The following is a 22,530-nucleotide window of genomic DNA, read 5'->3' as shown; positions in this document are numbered from 1 at the left end:
TTTTTCTGTCATGTGCTAACTATGTTAAGGCTTGTGGGTTTTACACAAAAAGAAAAAAATGTGGCTTGCTTCAAAACAACATACATCAGGTTTCTTGAAAGCTGATCCCTGCACTGCATGGATTACAAAGTGAAAGTAAAAGCCAAAGACTATACAACATCCTAATGATATCACCATCCAATCACATGGTCACTCGTAAAGTAATCATGCCACTACTTGGATATAAGCAGTTACTTGGGTTTGTAAATAGACAAATGGAATATCTTAGAGTGGACATAGCATAGAAGGTGGCCATTCAGTGTTTATGCTAGCTCTCTGAAAGAGTACTTCACATAGCGGGGTGTTCCCTGTCCTGCCTTTTCCCCGTAGCCCTGTACATTCTTCCTTTGCAGATAATAATCTAATTCCCTTTTGGATTCTCCAATTGAGTCTCCCTGCACTCTCAGGCAGCGCATTCCAGATCCTAACCACTCACTGTGTGAGAAAAATATTCCTCATGTCGCCATTGCTTCTTTTGCCATTCACCTTAAATCCACGCCCTCTCCTTCTCCACCCTCCCACTACTGGGAACAATTTTCTCCTATCTACTCTGCCTAGATCCCTCACGATTCTGAAAAAAACAAAAGGACCCTGCTTGCACTTTACAAATCATTGGTAAGGTCTCAGCTGGAGTATTGCTGACAATCCTGACATTTCAGGGAAGGTGTAAAGATTTTCGAAAGGCAAGGTTTATCAGGATGTTACTGGAGGGTAAGATGATGAAGTAGAAAGAGTCGAGAGCTTCAAGTTTTTTGGTGCCCAGATCACCAACAACCTGTCCTGGTCCCCCAGTGCCGATGGTATAATTAAGAAAGCCCACCAACACCTCTACTTTCACAGAAGACTAAGGAAATTTGGCATGTCAGCTACGACTCTCACCAACCTTTACAGATGCACCAAAGAAAGCATTCTTTCTAGCTGTATCACATATTGGTATGGGCTCCTGCTCTGCCCAAGACCGCAAGGAACTACAAAAGGCCATGAATGTAGCCCAGTCCATCACTCAAACCAGCATCCCATCCATTGACTCTGTTTACACTTTCTACTGCCTCGGCAAAGCAGCCAGCATAATCAAAGACCACACGCTGCCAGGACATTCCCTCTTCCACTTTCTTTTGTCGGGATACGTACCAACCGACTCAAGAACAGCACAATTCCTGCTGCCATCAAACTTTTGAATGGACTTGCCTCGCACTAAGTTGATCTTTCTCTACACCCTAGCTACGACTGTAACACTACATTCTGCACTCTCTCATTTCCTTCTCTATGAACGGTATGCTTTGTCTGTGTAGCGCGCAAGAAACAATACTTTTCACTGTATGTAATACCTGTGACAATAATAAATCGAATCAAATCAAATCAAATTCAGTTATGAGGAGTGGTTGAGAACATTTGCACTGTCCATGATGGAAACAGAGAAGGTTTTCAAGATGACGAGAGGTTTGGATAGAGACAAAAGAAACTATTCTCTCTGGTGAGAAGGTTAATAACCAGGAATCATGAGTGGGATTTTCCTTCGGTGCAAGAATGAAAAATCCTGCCTGAGGTCAACGGACATCTGCATGGTCCTGTCCCACCCATCACAATTCCTGTACATGGCAGGACAGGAAATTTCCACCCCATCGGTTTAAAATATAGGGCCAGAGGTCAAGAGGGGAGACAATGAGAAATTCTCACAGGCAGAGAGTTGTCAAGATCTGGAACACTTGACCCAAAAAGATTCTGAAGCTGAGATTCTACGAACAACTTTTAAATGAAGTTAGGCTGTGTTACGATCCTCAGATGAGGTTCCCCAATTTTGTCCATCCAAATTAGGCCACTCAATACATCACCGTCTGGCTGGGATATCCCCAAATTGTTCTGAACCCCGGTATGAGGGGATCTTAAAAGGAAATAGGAGCAGGAGTAGGCCATTTGTCCCCTCGAGCCTGCTCTGCCATTCAATGGGTTCAATGACATTCCTCACATCCACCTTCCTGCCCTTTCCTTGTAACCCTTGATTCTCTTACTGATCAAAAATCTACCTATCTCAGCAGTAAGTATACAGAAGGACTCTACCTCCACAGCTCTGTGGCAAGGAATTCCAAAAACTCACAGCCTTCTGGGAGAAGGAATTCCTCCTCATCTCAGCCTTAAATTGTCTCCCCTCTCCCCCCCCTCCCTTTATTCTGAGACTGTGCCCTCTGGTCCTGGACTCTCCCATGAGAGAAAACATCCTCTCAGCATTTACCCTGTCAAACCCCCTTAAGAATCCAACATGTCTCAATGAAATCATCTCTCATTCTTCTAAATTCCGATCAGTGGAATCCCAACCAGCCTGAACAGACACTGCAATAAATGACTTCATTAGAAAGTGTGTAAAAGGTTGCGCGCCAAAGAAGCAAATCCATGTGATTCCCAACTGGAAACCATGGATGCACAGGAAGATCCACCGCTTGCTGAAGTCCAGGTGTGAGACATTCAAGTCGGGTGATACTGACCTCTACAAGAAAGCCAGATACGATCTAATCCATCAAAGATGCCAAAAGGCAGTAGGCATCAGAGCAGCCTCCTCAAAGGTCAACCCACGGAAAGCGACAGGACCGGATGGGGTATCCGGGTGAGCACTCGGATCCTGCATGGATCAGGCGGCAGGGGGTAATCCCAGACACCTTCAACCTCAAGGTTCAATTCCTGGCTTGGGTCACTGTAAGTATATAAAAAGGAAGAGGCTGGCTAGGGTGAACGTTGGACCCTTAGAGGATGAGAAGGGGGACTTAGTGGTAGGGGATGGGGAAATGACTGAGGTCTTGAATAACTTTTTTGTTTCTGTCTTCACGGAGGAGGACGTGAATAATTTGCCGGGTGTTAGAGATGGAAAGGTGGTAGGACTGGAGGGTCTAGATGACATTACTGTTACTAGAGAGGTGGTGCTAGACAGACTGGAGGGGCTGATTGTGGACAAGTCCCCAGGACCGGATGGAATGCATCCGAGGGTTCTGAAAGAAATGGCGGAGGTGTTAGTGGATGCCTTGGTGGTTATTTTCCAGACGTTGCTGGATTCTGGAGAAGTGCCGGAAGATTGGAAAGTGGCTAATGTTACGCCGTTGTTTAAGAAGGGTGCCAGGCAAAAGGCGGGGAATTATAGGCCGGTTAGTTTAACGTCTGTTGTAGGTAAAATGTTAGAATCCGTCATCAAGGAGGAAATAGCAAGGCATCTTGAGGGGAATTGCTTGATAGAGCAGACGCAGCATGGTTTCGTTAAGGGGAAGTCGTGTCTGACAAATTTACTGGAGTTCTATGAGGATGTGTCTAGGGCGGTGGATAGAGGAGAGCCGGTGGATGTGGTCTTTCTTGATTTTCAGAAGGCGTTTGACAAAGTACCTCACAAGAGGTTATTGCAGAAGGTCAGGGGACATGGAGTTGGGGGTAGGGTGTTAGCGTGGATAGAGGACTGGTTGTCAAATAGGAGGCAGAGAGTGGGGGTCAATGGGTGCTATTTGGATTGGCGGTTGGTGACTAGTGGAGTGCCTCAGGGGTCGGTGCTGGGGCCTCAGCTATTTACCATTTATATAGATGATCTGGAGGAGGGAACTGAGTGTATGGTGTCAAAATTTGCTGATGACACCAAGATTGGTGGAATGGCAAATTGCGCGGAGGGTGTGGAGAGTCTGCAGAAGGATCTAGATAGGCTGGGCGATTGGGCCAGGAACTGGCAAATGGAATTTAATGTTGGCAAGTGTGAGGTGGTCCACTTTGGTAGGAATAATGGTAGGAAGGACTATTACTTACGTGGCGAAAAACTGCAGCAGGCGAAGGTGCAGAGGGACCTCGGGGTCCTTGTGCATGAGTCGCAAAAACCCAGCTTGCAGGTGCAGCAGGTGGTCAGGAAGGCGAATGGGATGCTGGCCTTCATAGCGAGGGGGATTGAATATAAAAGTAGGGAGGTCTTGCTGCGGCTGTATAGGGCATTGGTGAGGCCGCAGCTGGAGTACTGTGTGCAGTTTTGGGCGCCGTACTTACGCAAGGATATTTTGGCCTTGGAGGGAGTGCAGAGGAGGTTTACTAGGCTGATGCCGGAGTTGAGGGGGTTGAGCTATGAGGAGAGGCTGAATAAACTAGGCTTGTACTCGTTAGAGTTTAGAAGAATGAGGGGAGATCTCATTGAGACGTATAAGATGATGAATGGAATGGATAGGATAGAGGTGGAGAGACTCTTCCCGCTCAAAAAAGACAGTAGGACTAGGGGGCACAGCCTCAAGATAAAGGGGAGGCGGTTTAGAACGGAGTTGAGGAGGAACTTCTTCACTCAAAGGGTGGTGAATCTCTGGAATTCTCTGCCCGTTGAAGTGGTGGAGGCTGCCTCGCTAAATATTTTTAAGACGCGGGTTGATGGGTTCTTGATAAGAGAGGGGATTAAGGGTTATGGGGAGAGGGCGGGAATGTGGTGCTGAGCCACGACAGATCAGCCATGATCTTATTGAATGGCGGGGCAGGCTCGAGGGGCCAGATGGCCGACTCCTGCTCCTATTTCTTATGTTCTTATGTCTGTGCGGAGTCTGCACGTTCTCCCTGTGTCTGCATGGGTTTCCTCCGGGTGCTCCAGTTTCCTCCCACAGTCCGAAAGATGCGCAGGTTAGGTGGATCAGCCATGCTAAATTGCCCCATAATGTCAGGGGGGCTAGCTAGGGTAAACACATGGGGTTATGGAGATAGGGCCTGGGTGGGATTGTGGTCAGTACAGACTCGATGGACCAAATGGCCTCTTTCTGCACTGCAGGATGTTAAGAGCCTATGAATAATTAGTGAAAGAGTGAAGAACATAAGAATTGGAGGACGAGTAGGCCACCTGGCCCCTCGAGCCTGCTCCGCCATTCAATAAGATCGTTGCTGATCTTTTCATGGACTGAGCTCCACTTACCCGCCCGCTCACCATAGCACTTAATTCCTTTACTGTTCAAAACTATATCCATCCTTGCCTCAAAAACCTGTAATGAGGTAGCCTCAACTGCTTCACTGGGCAGGGAATTCCACAGATTCACAACCCTTTGTGTGAAGAAGTTCCTCCTCAACTCAGCCCTAAATCTGCTTCCCCTTATTTTGAGGCCATGTCCGCTACTTCTAGTTTCACCCACCAGTGGAAACAACTTCTCTGCTTCTATCTCATCTATTCCCTTCATAATCTTATATGTTTCTATAAAATCTCTTTTCAATCTTCTGAATTCCAATGAGTATAGCCCCAGTCTACTCAGTCTGTCCTCATAAGCCAACCCTCTCAACTCCGGAATCAACCTAGCTAATCTCCTCTGCGCCCCCTCCAGTGCCAGTATATCCTTTCTCAAGTAAGGAGACCAAAACTGTACACAGTACTCCAGGTATTGCCTCACCAGCACCTTATACAGCTGCAACATAACCTCGCTGTTTTTAAACTCCATCCCTCTAGTAATGAAGGGCAAAATTCCATTTTCCTTCTAAATTACCTGCTGCACCTGCAAACCAACTCCTTGTGATTCTTGCACAAGGACACCCAGGTCCCTCTGCACAGCAGTAAGCTTCAATATTTTACCACTTGAATAATAGTCCAATCTGTTGTTATTCCCACCAAAATTGATTACCTCACATTTACCAACATTGTACTCCATCTGCCCACTCACTTAGACTATCTATATCCCTTTGCAGATTTTCAGCGTCCTCTGAACACTTGGCTCTGCCACTCATCTTAGTGTCATCTGAGCGTTTTGACTCACTACACTTGGTCCCCAACTCCAAATCGTCTATGTAAATCGTAAACAATTGCGGTCCCAACACTGATCCCTGAGGCATGTCACTAGTCACTGATCGCCAACCAGAAAAACACCCATTTACCCCCACTCTTTGCTTTCTGTTACTTAACCAATCCTCTATCCATGCTAATACATTATCCGTAACACTGTGCACCTTTATCTTAGGTGTCTTTGGTGTGGCACCTTGTCAAATGCCTTCTGGAAATCCAGATTCACCACGACCACAGGTTCCCCATTGTCCACTATGCAATTAGTCAAACATGACCTTCCCTTCATGAACTCATGATGTGCCTTAATGGGGTAATTTATATCCAGGTGTCTCACTATTTCTTTCTTGATGGTAGATTCAAGCATTTTCCTTACTACAGAGGTTAAGCTAACTGGCCTGTAGTTATCTGCCTTTTGTCTCCCTCCTTTTTTAAACAGTGGCATCACATTTGCTGTTTTCCTATCTGCGGGAACCATCCCAGTATCCAATGAATTTTGGTAAATTACCACTCGTGCATTTGCTATTTCTCCTGCCATCTCTTTTAGTACCCTGGGATACATTCCATCAGGGCCAGGAGGCTTGTCTACCTTTAGCCCATTAGCTTACCCAACACTACTTCTTTCGTGATAATGATAGTTCCTAGGTCCTCACCTGCCATAGCCTTCCTGTCAATTTTTGGCATGTTATTTGTGTCTTGCACTGCGAACAGCAATGCAAGAAACCTGTTCAATGCCCCAGCCATTTTCTCATTTCCAGTTATTGCATCCCCCTTCTCATCATTTAAAAGACCAATGTTTACTTTAGCCACTCTTTTTCGTTTTATTTATTTGCAGAAACTTTTGCTATCTGTTTTTATATTCTGAGCTAGTTTACTCTCATAATCCATCCTATCTTCCTTTATAGCTTTTTTTCTTGGCTTTCTGTTGACCTTTAAAGATTTCCCAATCCCTCTAGGCTCCCACTAATCTTTGCCACTTTGTATGCATTTTCTTTCAATTTGATCCCTTCCTTTATTTCCTTAGATATCCACGGTTGATTTCTATTTTTCTACAGTCCTTCCTTATCACTGCTACATATATGGAAACCTTTGAAGATTCTGATGTAATCTCACCATCAACTGAAGCCTTTTCTAAATAAAACCTGCATAAAGGGAGTGATCTGAACCATTTTATCCAAACTCAGGAGTTCCATCGAAACTTTCTCAAAATTGCTTGCTAAGCTGTGATATCATCAAAGTCTCTCAATTAGATTACACGCAGACATGTTATGACTCCCATTATTTTGTTAATCCCTGCTGAGGTGGGATACTCCTCTGCTCGTGGGAATATCTGAATATGGGAATCAGTTGCATGATTACTAAACACATTGGAGGACAAGGGCATTGGGATTAGCCAAGATGGGTCAAGTTGAGTAAAAGGAAACTGGCAAAGATTTTATTTATTCATTCAATATCAGGGTGTGGGCATCACTGGCAATATTGGCTTCATGTTGCCCATCTCTGCTTGATGGTAAGAAGGTCTTGTGGCACATTTGACAGTGTCTCTGCCTCTGAGCCAGCAGTTCTGGGTTCAAATCCAACCCAAGACCTGATTGTCATTTTGTCATACCAGAGACGTATAAGGTAATGAAGGGGATGGATAGGGTAGAGGTAGAGAGATTCTTCCCGCTTAGAAAGGACAGCAGGACTAGAGGGCACAGCCTCAAAATAAGGTGGGGGGCAGTTTAGATCGGAGTTGAGGAGGAACTTCTTCACTCAAAGGGTGGTGAGTCTCTGGAATTCTCTGCCCATTGAAGTGGTGGAGGCTACCTCGCTGAATATATTTAAGTCACGGGTAGATAGGTTTTTGACGGACAAGGGAATTAAGGGTTATGGGGAGAAAGCGGGAAAGTGGAACTGATCCACTTCAGATCAGCCATGATCTTGTTGAATGGTGGGGCAGGCTCGAAGGGCTTGATGGCCGACTCCTGTTCCTACTTTTCATGTTCTTATGTTCTTATGTCAAGGAACGTGCATTCATAACATGGTCAAACAGGTTGATTATCAACGTTTAAATTCTTCCGATGCAGATCAAGACAGGTAGTAACAGAGGGTCAGCCATGGGATGGAAAAAAAGTTGGAGTCTCAACCATCACTGTGGGGACGGCCCGGTGGCACAGTAGTTAGCACTACTGCTCGTAGTGTCAGAGTCCGCGTTCGATTCCTGGCTTGGGACACTGTCTGTGCGGAGTCTGCACATTCTTCCCATGTCTGCGTGGGTTTCCTCCGGGTGCTCCGGTTTCCTCCCACAGTCTGAAAGAAGTACATTGGCTACACTAAAAAGAGAAGGTGCAGAATATGTTATTACAGTCATGGTTAGGGTGCAGAGAAAGATCAGCTTAAACATGGTAGGTCCATTCAAACGTCTGATGGCAGCAGGGAAGAAGCTGTTCTTTAGCCAGTTAGTACGTGACCTCAGATTTTGTATCTTTTTCCCGACAGAAGAAGGTGGAAGAGAGAATGTCTGGGGTACATGGGGTGTCCTTGATTACACTGTCAAGGCAGTGGGAAGTATAGACGGAATCAATGGATGGGAGGCTGGTTTGTGTGATGGATTGCGCTTTATTCACGACTATTTGTAGTCCTTGCGGACTTGATCATAGAAGTCACACTTGTGTAATGTATGTCACGGCCACAGGATGACCTGAAACTCTTTACAACCAATGAATTATGCTGGGTATTGTTATGCAGGAAATGCAGCAGTCAATTTTCGCACGGCAAGGTCCCATAGACAACAATGTGATAACGATCAGTTACCTTGTTCTTTTAAGTGTTGTTAAAGGGTAATTAATGCTTTGGACAATTAGCTCACCTTGCTTCTTCGAAATAATGTCATGGGATCTTTTACATCCACCTGAACTGGTTACCGATAACATCTCAGCAAGGTGACACCTTCTAATTCCATGTACTGGATTAGCTGAGATCTTGTGTCCAGATCTCCGGAATGCAGTTACAGGACACACTCTACATTGTAAAAGTGACTAGGCTTCATAAAAAATTATATTGTTGCCTGTAAAGTGCATCAGCTTATGAGAGGAGTTAGATGAAAGTTCTTATACCTTTCTAATGTTTATTAGACAGTAAGGATACTGTGCTGTGGGGCAGGCAGATATCAGAACAGGGAGTACGGAAACCATGTTGCTGGGTCACAGAGCCAAGGGCCTGGAAGATGAAAGGTTGCTTAGACGCTCAAATATTTGCATAAAATGAAAGGGGTGAGGGTGACATTTTTCTGGAGAGGGGTAAGGACAGAGCAGTACCGAGTGAGATGTAGGACTAGATATTGTGATAGTCAGGGGTGAGGTCATAGAGGGATTGGAAACCAAGTGTGCAAAGCTTAAAATGGTGGGACTGTTGAACTGGGAGCCAGAGTGGGTCAGCGAAGCTAAGGAGTGATGTGTAAATAGGACATGACTTGTGTGCTTAGTTACAGACAGCAGAGGTTTTGGGACGAGCTGAAATGTAAGGGAGAAGAAGAGGAATTAGCTCAGCTGAGAATGTAGATGGGCCATTAAAAATGTCAAGATCGTATCACTGTGATTGCCTGAGACATTGTATTCAGGGGCTGGATAGGGATCTCCTCCGCTTGTCTTCCTAATTGGCCTATGTCTTTTATTTGTGATCATTGCTTAGGAGTGTTGCATGAATGGTGAGCTGAGATTTCACTATATCAGGATGGAACAGGCTCAACGATCTAATTGGTCTTTACACAATCTTTTTTGCAACTGTATCTAGTCAGAGGTGATTGCTGGTGTTGGGCATCGGTTACAGATTGTTATGTCTGAACAAATTCTTGATGTGGAGTTGCCGGCATTGGACTGAGGTGGACACAGTAAAAAGTCTCACAACACCAGGTTAAAGTCCAACAGGTTTATTTGGTAGCACAAACTTTCAGAGCGCTGCTCCTTCATTAGATGAGTGGACTTGAACCTAGTGTGGTGAGACTAGTTACTGTTACTTAACAAAGATTCTGTAATCTCGTGTATGTTATTGTAAGTCTCTATTAATCACTAGAACTATTTACATTGGTGCAGTTAAGGTGACAAGCTGGAGCTATTCCATGTTTTGTTTTATACACGTCTCCGTTCAACACCATACTGACTCTGGATAAAATCAAATTAGTGCAGATACTGGAATCCGAAACCAAAAGACAAAATGCTGAAGAATCTCAGTAGATCTGGCAGCATCTCCAAGGAGAGAAAAGATGTGACGTTTCGAGTCCAGATGTCCCTTTGTCAAAGCTAAAAGGCATTGAAAGTGGGAGACGTTTATACTGTAGGGTGAGGGAATGAAAGATGAGTCATAGCCACAGAAACCAGGATAAAGGTCTAGCCCATAGAGAGAAGAAAGAGTAGGAAGATATGGGGAAGGGGGAGAGAGAATGGGTAGGAGAGAGGTAAAATTAGAAAAAGGTGGGGGGGAAGGGGAAGCAAAGGGTGAGAAAAGTAAGGGAAAGGGCGGATCAAGTGGCGGGGGGAAGGAAAATGAAGAAAGAGAATTAAGAAATAAAAGGTTGAGAATAGTAAAAATAAATAAAATCAAAACAAAGGGGTCAAAGTGAGGTAAAACTAATCTTCTGAAGTTGTTGAATTCGACATTGAGACGGGAAGGCTGTAAAGTGCTGAGCCGGAAGATGAGATGCTGTTCCTCCGGTTTGCATTGAGGCTTCACTGGAACATTGCAGCAGGCCAGGGACAGACATGTGGGCATGGGAGCAGGATCCGGTGTTAAAATGGCAAACAACCGGAAGGAAGAAGGAGCACATATTAGAAGCACCACTTTGCAAAGTGGCATCATCGGAACAAATGTGACGGAGGCGAAGGAGCTGAGAGAAAGGGATGGAGTCCTCACGGGATGTAGGGTGTGAAGAGCTGTAGTCCAGATAGCTGTGGGAGTCAGTGAGCTTGTAATGGATATTGGTTGATAATCCATCGCCGGAAATGGAGACAGGAAGGTCAAGGAAGGAAAGGGAAGTGTCTGAGATGGACCAGGTGAAGGTGATAGAGGGGTGGGAACTGGAAGCGAAGTTGATGAATTTTTTGAGGTCTGGATGACAGTAGGAAGCAGCACCACAATAGTTATTGATGTACTGGTAAAGGAGCGAGGGGACGGGACCCAGGTAGGCCTGGAACAAGGAGTAACTTTCACTTTCTGTGCCTTTTAGCTTTCACAAAGGGTTATCTGGACTCGAAACGTCAGCTCTTTTCTCTCCTTACAAATGCTGCCAGACCTGCTGAGATTTTCCAGAATTTTCTCTTTTGGATACTGACTCTCGGTCTGGGTCATGTGAGTTCTTACATCACTGTGTGCGTGTGGTACTATTAACCCTATATGTGCCTGACCTGTCTACCACAGCTGCTTGTGGTGTTTCTTTTCAAATGCATCATCAGGGTGAGCGATGCTGCAATATTTTTGCAACTCAGATTCAACCCTCCTGAGTCAGGCACAGATTAAGTCCTGCCTCTACGCTGGCTCCTCAAGCACTCCCAGGTCAGATACAGGTTAAATTCAAGGTAGAGCTCCTTCTGTGCTGCCCACCTGAGTCATTCCTGAGGCATGTGCTGACAAATTCAGTGTAAAGGTCCCCCTGATCTGTCTGGCCAAGCAAGCTCTCCCAGGGTAAAGCTAACGGAAGCTACACAGGTTCCTTCTTCTCTGCCTCCACATTATACCTGAAGGGGTGAAATTCTACACATAAAAGTGGGTAGAGATTGGGAACTTTCTTCAGCAAATAACGCGATTGTTAATTTTAAATGTGAAATTGGTTTTGTTAAGCAAAGGTATGAAACAAGTGTGAGAATATGAACTCAGGTCACAGATCAGCCATGACCCCCATTGCAAAGTGGAACAGGCTGGAGGGGTGAAATGGACTCCTGTTTCCTCTATGTTCCTAAATTTCGGGAACACCCAGTCAAGCCCCCAGATTTCATTGAGACGTACAAGATGATGAATGGGATGGATAGGATAGAGGTGGAGAGGCTCTTCTCGCTCAGAAAGGACAGTAGGACTAGAGGGCACAGCCTCAAGATAAAGGGGGGGGCGGTTTAGAACAGAGTTGAGGAGGAACTTCTTCACTCAAAGGGTGGTGAATCTCTGGAATTCTCTGCCCGTTGAAGTGGTGGAGGCTGCCTCGCTCAATATTTTTAAGACGCGGGTTGATGGGTTTTTGATAGGCAAGGGGATTAAGGGTTATGGGGAGAGGGTGGGAATGTGGAACTGAGCCACGACAGATCAGCCATGATCTTATTGAATAGCGGGGCAGGCTCGAAGGGCTAGATGGCCGACTCCTGCTCCTATTTCTTATGTTCTTATGTTCTTATTTCTTTCCGGGGAATTTGCAACGGAACGCAACATGCTAACTTCACAACTCAGTTAACACCCAGAGGCCGTGGGGCAGGACTTACTGGCTGAGCAGTCCCCCAGGACGGGAAGTTCCTGCCCGGGTTCAACAGACCTTTAAATGATTCTATCGAATTTTCGGTCTCACCTGATGCCATTCCCGCAGCGGGCGGGACAGGGGATTTCCAGTCCCGGTTTCTGCCTGAACTGCCAAAACTGGGACAAGCCCATTGGGCATCTTTTATAGAAGGATCCACAAATTCTGACACTTTATCAATGAGCCCCCCCCCACCCACCCCCCAACACACTTTTATCAGAATTCATGGACAGCCATACAGCAGCTGTATGTGCATATACTGACTCTCCAAAGGACTCTCACACTCCCCTCTCCACCGTAGCTCTGCAAAGACACCTCTACAAATATTAATCGAGTTCGCTCTTGTAAGATACTCATGAATCAGCTTCCACCTCCTGCTCAGGCAGCACGTTCTGGGAAGAAATCTTTGGGTGGCACAGTGGTTAGCACTGCTGCCTCACCGAGCAAGGGAAGTGGGTTCGATTCCCATCTCGGGTCACTATCTGTGTCGAGTTTGCACATTCTTCCTGCGTCTGCATAAGTTTCCTCCCCCAGTCCAAAGATGTGTGAGTCAGGTGCATTGGCCATATTAAATTGCCCCTTACTGTCCTGGGATGTGGGGTAAATCTGTCGGGTTATGGATTTTGAGTGGGATTGTTGTTGGTGCAGACTCCCTGTAAGTAATAAAACTGTCCTAATTTTCACTCTGGCTATTTTCCCAATTATTCCTATAACCCATCCCCTCATCGAATCTCTGGCAAGTGAGAAACGTTTCTCCTTATTCATTCCATCAAAACCCTTCACGATTTTGAATGTCTCTCATGAACTTCTCTGCTCTGATGGGAACAGTTGCAGCCTCTCCACATCACTGAATTCCCTCATCCCTTATATCATTCCAGCAAATCACCCCTGAAGCCCTTCTGTGACCAATTCTCAGAAGGCAGAGAGTGGTTGTGGATGAGTCTTTTTCTGCATGGAGGTGGGTCACCAGTGGAGTGTCCCAGGGATCTGTTCGGGGAGCCTTGTTGTTTGTCATTTTTATAAATGACCTGGATGAGGAAGTGGAGGGATGGGTTGGTAAGTTTGCCGACGACACGAAGGTTGAAGGTGTTGTGGATAGTTTGGAGGGATGTCAGTAGTTGCAGCATGACATAGATAGGAAGCAAGACTGGGCGGAGAAGTGGCAGATGGACTTCAATGCGGATAAATGTGTGGTGGTACATTTTGGCAGGTCCATTGGGATGAAGGAATATTGTATTAAGGGTAAGACTCTTAGCAGTGTGGAAGATCAGAAGGATCTCAGGGTCCGAGTTCATAGGACCCTCAAATCGGCTTCACAGGTGGAGGGTGTGGTTAAGAAGACATATGGTGTACTGTCCTTCATCAATCAAGGAATTGAGTTTAGGAGTTGGGAGGTAATGCTGCAACTTTATAAGCCCCTGGTCAGACCCCACTTGGAGAACTGTGCTCAATTCTGGTCGCCTCATTACAGGAAGGATGTGGAAGCCATTGAAAGGGTGGAGAGGAGATTTACAAGGATGTTACCTGGACTGGGTGGCGTGCCTTATGAGGATAGGTTGAGAGAGCTCGATCTTTTCTCCTTATAGAGACAAAGGATGAGAGGGGACCTGATAGAGGTGTATAAGATGATGAGAGGTATTGATCAGGTGGATTCTCAGAGGCTTTTCCCCAGGGCTGAAATGGCTGCCACAAGAGGACACAGGTTTAAGGTGCTGGAGAGTCGGTACAGAGGAGATGTCAGGGGTGAGTTTTTCACTCAGAGGGTGGTGGGTGAGTGGAATCGGCTGCCGTCGGTGGTGGTGGAGGCAAATTCGATAGGGTCTTTTAAGAGACTTCTGGATGAGTACATGTGACTTAATAGGATTGAGGGTTATAGTAAGCCTAGTAGGTAGAAATAAGATCAGAGCAACTTGTGGGCCGAAGGGCCTGTTTGTGCTGTAGTTTTTCTATGATTCTATGAATTTTCCTCACTCTTTGGGAATCTGTTTGCTTTGCTTGTTTGCACGACCGCAACTTTTGCAGACTCTCATCAAAATAAGGTTCAATCCAAAGATGTGCAGGTTAGGTGAATTGGCCGTGGTAAATGCACGGGCTTACAGGGATAGGGTGGAGGGGAGGGCCAAAGTAAGATGTTCTTTCACAGAGTCTGTGCAAACTCAATAGGCCAAATGACCTCTTTCAGCACTGTATGGATTCTATGGATTCTAAGAACTATCATCCCAACTATTTCCATCATCTTGGACTTGCACAGTGGTTAGCACTGCTGCCTCACAGTGGCAGGGACCCGGGTTCGATTCCTAGCTTGGGTCACTGTCTGTGTGGAGTTTGCACATTCTCCCCGTGTCTGTGTGGGTTTCCTCCGGGTGCTCCGGTTTCCCCCCACAGTCCGAAAGACGTGCTGGTTAGGGGCAATGGCCATGCTGAATTCTCCCTCAGTGTACCCAAACAGGTGCTGGATTGTGGTGGCTAGGGGATTTTCACAGTAACTTTATTGCAGTGTTAACGTAGGCCTACTTAAGACACTAATAAATAAACTTTAAACTTCCTGTCAGCATAATTTGCAACTTATTTCCAATCAGTTCCGACTTGTTACTGTGCTTTCCCTCTAGCTACCGGCCCCATCCCTCAGCATTCCATGGTACATTCCTGGTAGCTGCTGCTTTCCTCCTGGAACTTTTGCTCATTGATGTAGCAGCCAGAGAATGGAGAAAAGAGAACGCTGCAAAATTTCTCACCTTTCAGCCAAGGCGGGGGCTGACACCTGCTGGTCGTCCACAGAATCGCAGGACAGAAAGAGGCCATTCGGCCCATCGGGTCTGCGCTGGCTCTCCACACGAGCAATTGGCCTATGGCCGCACCCTGCCACCTCCGAGCCTTCTCCAGGTAGCCCGGTTCAAATAGTAATCCAATTCCCTCTTGAGCCCCTCAATTGATTCTGCCTCCAGCACATTCTCAAGTCATGATGTGGAGATGCTGGCTTTGGACTGGAATGGGCACAATAAGAAGCCCCACAAACATCAGATTAAAGTCCAACAGGTTTATTTGGAATTACGAGCTTTCGGAGTGCTGTCCCTTCATCGGGTGGGTGGCTGACTTACCTGATGAAGGAGCAGCACTCCAAAAGCTCATGGTTCCAAATAAGCCTATTGAACTTCAACCTGGTGTTGTGAGACTTCTTACTTTACTCTCAAGGCAATGATCCTAACCACTCTCTCCAAGAATAAAACCTCCCTCATTCTGCATTGCAACATCAAAGAGAATAGAATCGGACAGCATAGAGGAGGCCATTTGGTCCATCAGGTCGTTACTGGTTCTTCCAAGCAGCTATCCTCTCTTGTTTTTTATCCCCATAGCCTCTTACAGTTTCCTCCCCTTGATCTAGTTATTCAATCCCCATTGACAATTATTATTCAACTTGTTTCCATCACTTAGCGCATTCCAGATCATAAGAACTTGCTTAATCTGAATAGACATTTGTAACAATTAATTTTGTGCAATTTTCAAGTACCAAATGATTAAGCAATTACAAATAACCAACAAACTGTCAACTTGTAAAGTTGCCTCCCACACATTGCACCTTATCCCTGTTTGCATCCCAACCCGAAACAAAACCTCATGGATTTGGGACCTCTCTTAACCAAGTTTCCAAATCAAACCAGCTATCTGCCTCAAGTTGGACAAAGTATGTGCACAGGAAGCTCCATGGGCGGCACGGTGGCACAGTGGTTAGCACTACTGTCTCACAGCATAACAGACCCGGGCTCGATTCCCAGAATGGGCCAGAACTTTACTCTGTTTTGCGCAGTTGATCAGGACACCTATAAGTCTGTTTTTACTAATAGGACTCATGTGCAAAGGTATTGGTCACCTTTTTAACACCTGAAAAATCAGCATAGCAAAGCTGAATTGCAACAATGCTGTCAGATTGTAGAGGGAGCTTTATCCTGTATCTAATCCCGCGCTGTACCTATCCTGGGAGTGTTTGATGGAGACAGTGTAGAGGGAGCTTTACTCTGTATCTAACCCTGTGCTGTACCTGTCCTGGGAGTGTTTGATGGAGACAGTGTAGAGAGAGCTTTACTCTGTATCTAACCCTGTGCTGTACCTGTCCTGGGAGTGTTTGATGGGGGACAGTGTAGAGGGAGCTTTACTCTGTATCTAACCCTGTGCTGTACCTGTCCTGGGAGTGTTTGATGGGGGGGACAGTGTAGAGGGAGTTTTCTCTGTATCTAACCCTGTGCTGTACCTGTCCTGGGATTGTTTGATGGGGGACAGTGTAGAGGGAGCTTTACTCTGTACCTAATCCCATGCTGTACCTGTCCTGGGAGTGTTTGATGTGGACAGTGTAGAGGGAGCTTTACTCTGTATTTAACCCTGTGCTGTACCTGTCCTGGGAGTGTTTGATGGGGGACAGTGTGGAGGGAGCTTTACTCTGTATTTAACCCTGTGCTGTACCTGTCCTGGGAGTGTTTGATGGGGGACAGTGTAGAGGGAGCTTTACTCTGTATTTAACCCTGTGCTGTACCTGTCCTGGGAGTGTTTGATGGGGGACAGTGTAGAGGGAGCTTTACTCTGTATTTAACCCTGTGCTGTACCTGTCCTGGGAGTGTTTGATGGGGGACAGTGTGGAGGGAGCTTTACTCTGTATTTAACCCTGTGCTGTACCTGTCCTGGGAGTGTTTGATGGGGGACAGTGTAGAGGGAGCTTTACTCTGTATTTAACCCTGTGCTGTACCTGTCCTGGGAGTGTTTGATGGGGGACAGTGTAGAGGGAGCTTTACTCTGTATTTAACCCTGTGCTGTACCTGTCCTGGGAGTGTTTGATGGGGGACAGTGTAGTGGGAGCTTTACTCTGTATTTAACCCTGTGCTGTACCTGTCCTGGGAGTGTTTGATGGGGGACAGTGTAGAGGGAGCTTTACTCTGTATTTAACCCTGTGCTGTACCTGTCCTGGGAGTGTTTGATGGGGGACAGTGTAGTGGGAGCTTTACTCTGTATCTAACCTGTCCTGGGAGTATTTGATGGATATAGTGTAGCGGGAGCTTTACTCTGTATTTAATCCCGTGCTGTAACTGATCCTGGTATGATCCTCTCACAGGGAATCGATTTCTCAATACTAACATGCCTCACCCTGAACTCGGCAAATGTTTTTTATTTAACCACAGATCGGAAAGCTCTGGCCTGTTAATTGCACAGTTCATTTTTCTCTTACACAATAAAGGACAGCAAATACTCCCACTCCAAACACTCTACGCATGTCTCTCGCCTGAGGCTCTGGAAAGGTAGTCATCGCCTAAGTGCTGCTGAATATTGCTGTTACAGGCAACGATGTTTTTGAAAAGTATTTCGCAAGACAGAGAAATTGAGCCTGTTATGATACCTGGCCAATAAATCTTACCCGATCAGCAGGATGTTACACCAGACCATTATGTGAATTTCCATAGAACTGGATTATGGAAGACAACGCTAAAGTTTCCGTCTAACCAACAATGACTTACACCTTCAGCAATTCCAGTCCTAACCTGGATACTCACTTTAATGTACCTTACTTCTTGTCAGGACAGAGTTCCTTCTTCATAAGGGTGCCATGCTTTAGCTATGCCAATATATTCTGGGTTTTGGAAAGTAGACTTTCAAATCACCCATGACATTACTCATTCTAATTGAACAGCAGATGGTTTAGGTGCACCATGGTGGAATAGTGGTTGGCACTGATGCCTCACAGCGCCAGGGACCCGGGTTCAATTCCGGCCTCAGGTCACTATCTGTGTGAAGTTTGCACATTCTCCCTGTGCCTGCGTGGGTTTCCTCCGGGTGCTCTGATTTCCTTCCACAGTCCAAAGATGTGCGGGTTAGGTTGACTGATCACGCTAAATTGATCCTAGTGTCAGGGGGATTAGCAGGATAAGTATGTGGAGTTACAGGAATAGGTTCTGGGTGGGATTGTGGTTGGTGCAGATGCAATGGGCCAAATGGCCTCCTTCTGCACTATAAAGATTCTATAATGATGGTCACTGCTATCCAGATGGAACTATCTTTCACTGATCTTCCCTTTTCTGGCCATAAGTGTTCATTATGAGGTCAGTTAGAGGACAATTGCTTTATTTCCCTTTTTGTGTGTTTTTCAAATGAATCCTTATTTTTTGAGGTCTGATTTGTGAATGATTTATGGATGCTTGATCTGAGTCAATTAAGTCCAAGTGTGGTACAGTACTTATGACACTTTTATAGTGTGATGCATATTCCAGACACAACCCTGTGACACATATAATATAGTTCTGAAATGAAATTCTCTGTGTGCCTATGGTATGGTTTCTTCTGCTACACAGTGTGTGGGATTCCAGCTTCCATTCCCCTCATCACTTCAGATGCAGAATGAAAAGTGCAGAGCTGTTTAACTGCTGCTGGACAATGGTATAGTTCTGCACCCCATTGTGAGACCCCAATGTTGACCCGACCAGAGGCTGTGGATCAATATTCATGATGGCACTTGGAGTACTGTGCTCAGTTCTGGTCGTCTCATTACAGGAAGGATGTGGAAGCCATTGAAAGGGTGCACAGGAGATTTACAAGGATGTTACCTGGACTGGGTGGCATGCCTTATGAGGATAGGTTGAAAGAGCTCGATCTTTTCTCCTTAGAGAGACGAAGGACGAGAGGTGTATAAGATGATGAGAGGTATTGATCAGGTGGACTCTCAGAGGCTTTTCCCCAGGGTTGAAATGACTGCCACAAGAGGACACAGGTTTAAGGTGACGGGGAGTAGGTACAGAGGAGATGTCAGGGGTAAGTTTTTCACTCAGAGGGTGGTGGGTGAGTGGAATCTGCTGCCGTCGGTGGCGGTGGAGGCAAATTCATTATGGTCTTTTAAGAGACTTCTGGATGAGTACATGGGACTTAATAGGATTGAGGGTTATAGGTAAGCCTAGTAGGTAGAGATAAGATCGGCACAACTTGTGGGCCGAAGGGCCTGTTTGTGCTGTAGTTTTTCTATGATTCTATGGCACAATGGCTAGTACTGCTGCCCCACAGCATCAGGGATTTGGTTCAATTCCAGCTTCGAATAACGGTCTGTGTGAAGTTTGATGTTCTTCCTGTGTCCAAGTGGGTTTTGGACTGTAGGAGGTGCCCCCATTTCCTCCTACAGTCCAAAGATATGCGTGTTAGCCGGATTGGCCATGCTACATTGCCCCTTAATGTCCCAAGATGTGTAGATTAGTGGGATAAATGGATGGGATTGTGGGGAAAGGGCCTGAATAAGGTGCTCTGTCAGCCAGTCAATCTGTCAGTCTGGAAGACGTGCTGGTTAGGTGCATTGACCCAAACAGGCGCCGGAATGTGATGACTAGGGGATTTTCACAGTAACTTCATTGCAGCATTAGTGTCAGCTTTACTTGTGACTAATAAATAAACTTTAAAAACTTTAGAGTCAGCGCAGATCGAACAGCCTCCTTCTACACGAGGGATTCAATGAGTATGAAGGCTGGTAGGCATTGCTGCATCTCAACTACACACTGGCACCAGGTTATTGACAACTTTGGGTATTTACTGTCGATTTAAGGGTATGCGGTCCGATCTTCAGCATCACATCATGTCTTCTTGAGAAAATCCCATTCTCTAACCCCTTCAGTCCATTGTGTGAAGTTAGTGATTTTCAAACTTCTTAAAATAACAACGTAATTGCCATCTTCAGGTGTGCTAGCTTAAATTTCTGACCTACCGTCCATTCCTCCCACCCATTGGGTGTAACAGTTTCCAAGTCATTTGCAAGGTCCCACATTGTACAAGGCAAAATGAGTATGGATGAAGTGTTTGGAAAGGGCACACAGAAAGAGGCCATTCAGCCCATCGAGTCTGCACCGACCACACTCCCACCCAGGCCCGATCCCCATGACCCCATGCATTTACCCTATAGACCCCTGACACTAAGGGGCAATTTAGCATGGCCAATCCATCTAACCCACAGATCTTTGGACTGTGGGCAGAAAGCAGAGTATCCAGAGGAAACCCAAGCAGACACAGGGAGAATGTGCAAACTCCACGCTGATAGCGACTGAAGCTATGAATCGAACCCAGGACCCTGGCGCTGTGAGGCAACAGTGCTAACCACTGTGCCACCATGCTGCCCCCGTTCAGGAGAGATTTACAAGCATTGTTCCAGGAATAAGAGATTAGAAGCTGGGGTAGTTCTGCTAAGAAAGGAAAACACAGATTTGATTGAAGCTATTAAAATCAAGAAAGGTTTAGACACATCTGGCAAATGGGAAAATGTGAAATTGTGTATTTTGGCAGGGAGAATAAAAAAACAGCATATTATTTAAATGCTGAAAGATTGCATAGCTCTGAGGTGCAGAGGGATCTGGGTGTCCTAGTGCATGAATCACAAAATACAGATACAGCAAGTAATTTGGAAAGCTAATAGGAGGTTATCATTTATTCTGAAGGGAATTGATGATAAATGTAGGGAGATTACTCTTCAGTTGTACAGGGCACAGGTGAGAGCACATCTGGAGTGCTGTGTAGGGTATTGGTCTTCTTATTTAAGGAAGTATGCATTGGAAATAGTTCAGAGAAGATGCTCTCGATAAATACCTAGAATGAGCATCTTGTCTTGTAGAGTCATAGAGGTTAACAGCATGGAAACAGGCCCTTTGTCCCAACTTGCCCATGCTGCCCTTTTTTTAAACCCCTAAGCTAATCTCCATTGCTCATATTTGGCCCATATCCCTCTATACCCATCTTACCCATGTAACTATCTAAATGCTTTTTAAAAGACAAAATTGTACCCGCCTCTACTGCTACCTCTGGCAGCTTGTTCCAGACACTCACCACCCTCTGTGTGAAAAAATTGCCCCTCTGGACACTTTAATATCTCTCCCCTCTCACCTTAAACTTACGCCCTTTAGTTTTAGAAGCCTCTACCTTTGGGAAAATATATTGACTATCTAACTGATCATTGCCCTCCCGTTATTTTCTAAACCTCTATAAGGTCATCCCTCAGTCTCCTACACTTCAGAAGAAAAAGTCCCAGTCTATCCAGCCTCTCCTTATAACTCAAACCATCAATTCCCGGTAGCATCCTAGTAAATCTCTTCTGCACTCTTTCTAGTTTAATAATATCTTTTCTATAATAGGGTGACCAGAACTGTACACAGTATTCCAAAAGTGGCCTTACCAATGTCTTGTACAACTTCAACAAGACGTCCCAACTCCTGTATTCAATGTTCTGACCGATGAAACCAAGCATGCCGAATGCCTTCTTCACCACTCTGTCCAACTGTGACTTCACTTTCAAGGAGCTATGAACCTGTACCTCTAGATCTCTTTGTTCTGGAACTCTCCCCAGTGCCCTACCATTAACTGAATAAGTCCTGCCCTTGTTCAATCTACCAAAATGCATACTTCACATTTATCTAAATTAAACTCCATCTGCCATTCGTCAGCCCATTGGCCCAATTGATCAAGATCCCGTTGCAATTGGAGATAACTTTCTTCACTGTCCACCATGCTACCAATCTTGGTGTCATCTGCAAACTTACTAACAATGCCTCCTATATTCTGATCCAAATCATTAATATAAATGACAAATAACAATGGACACAGCACTGATCCCTGAGGCACACCACTGGTCACAGGCCTCCAGTTTGAAAAACAACCCTCTATAAGCACCCTCTGGCTTCTGCCAAGAAGCCAATTTTTTATCCATTTGGAGACCTTATCCTGGATCCTGTGAGATTTAACCTTATGTAGCAAGCTACCTTGTTAAAGTCCAACAAGACAACATCAACTGCACTGGTCTCATCTACTTTCTTGGTTACCCCTTCAAAAAACTCTATTACATTTGTGGGACATAATTTTCCACTCACAAAGCCATGCTGACTGTCTCTAATCAGTCCTTGCATCTAAATGTCTTATGAGGAAAGGTTGGAGAGGCTAATCACTGGAATTAAGAAGAGTAAAAAGTGACTTGATTGAACCATATATATAGGCTTACTTTAACACTTCAGTGAAGTTACTGTGACTTGATGGAAATATATAAGATCCTGAAGGAGTCTTGAGAGAGTAGATATGGAAAGGGTGGGTGGGATTCTCCTGTCCCGCTGCAGTGAATGAAGATTTGATTGAGTGCTAAATTCTCCACCCTCTCAGGCAGTGAAGCCAGGGGTGTGAATGGCCAAAGAATTCCGCCGATATTTCCTCGTGTGGGAGAATCTAGAACTAGGGCTCACATTTTAGAATAGAGTGTGACCCCTTTCGGAAAGAGATG

The sequence above is a fragment of the Carcharhinus amblyrhynchos genome, chromosome 11, assembly GCF_965287045.1.
Source record: "Carcharhinus amblyrhynchos chromosome 11, sCarAmb.v2.hapA, whole genome shotgun sequence".
NCBI classification, from domain to species: Eukaryota; Metazoa; Chordata; class Chondrichthyes; order Carcharhiniformes; family Carcharhinidae; genus Carcharhinus; species Carcharhinus amblyrhynchos.
The sequence above is the reverse complement of the archived record's forward strand: the minus strand, read 5'-3'. Positions refer to the sequence as shown.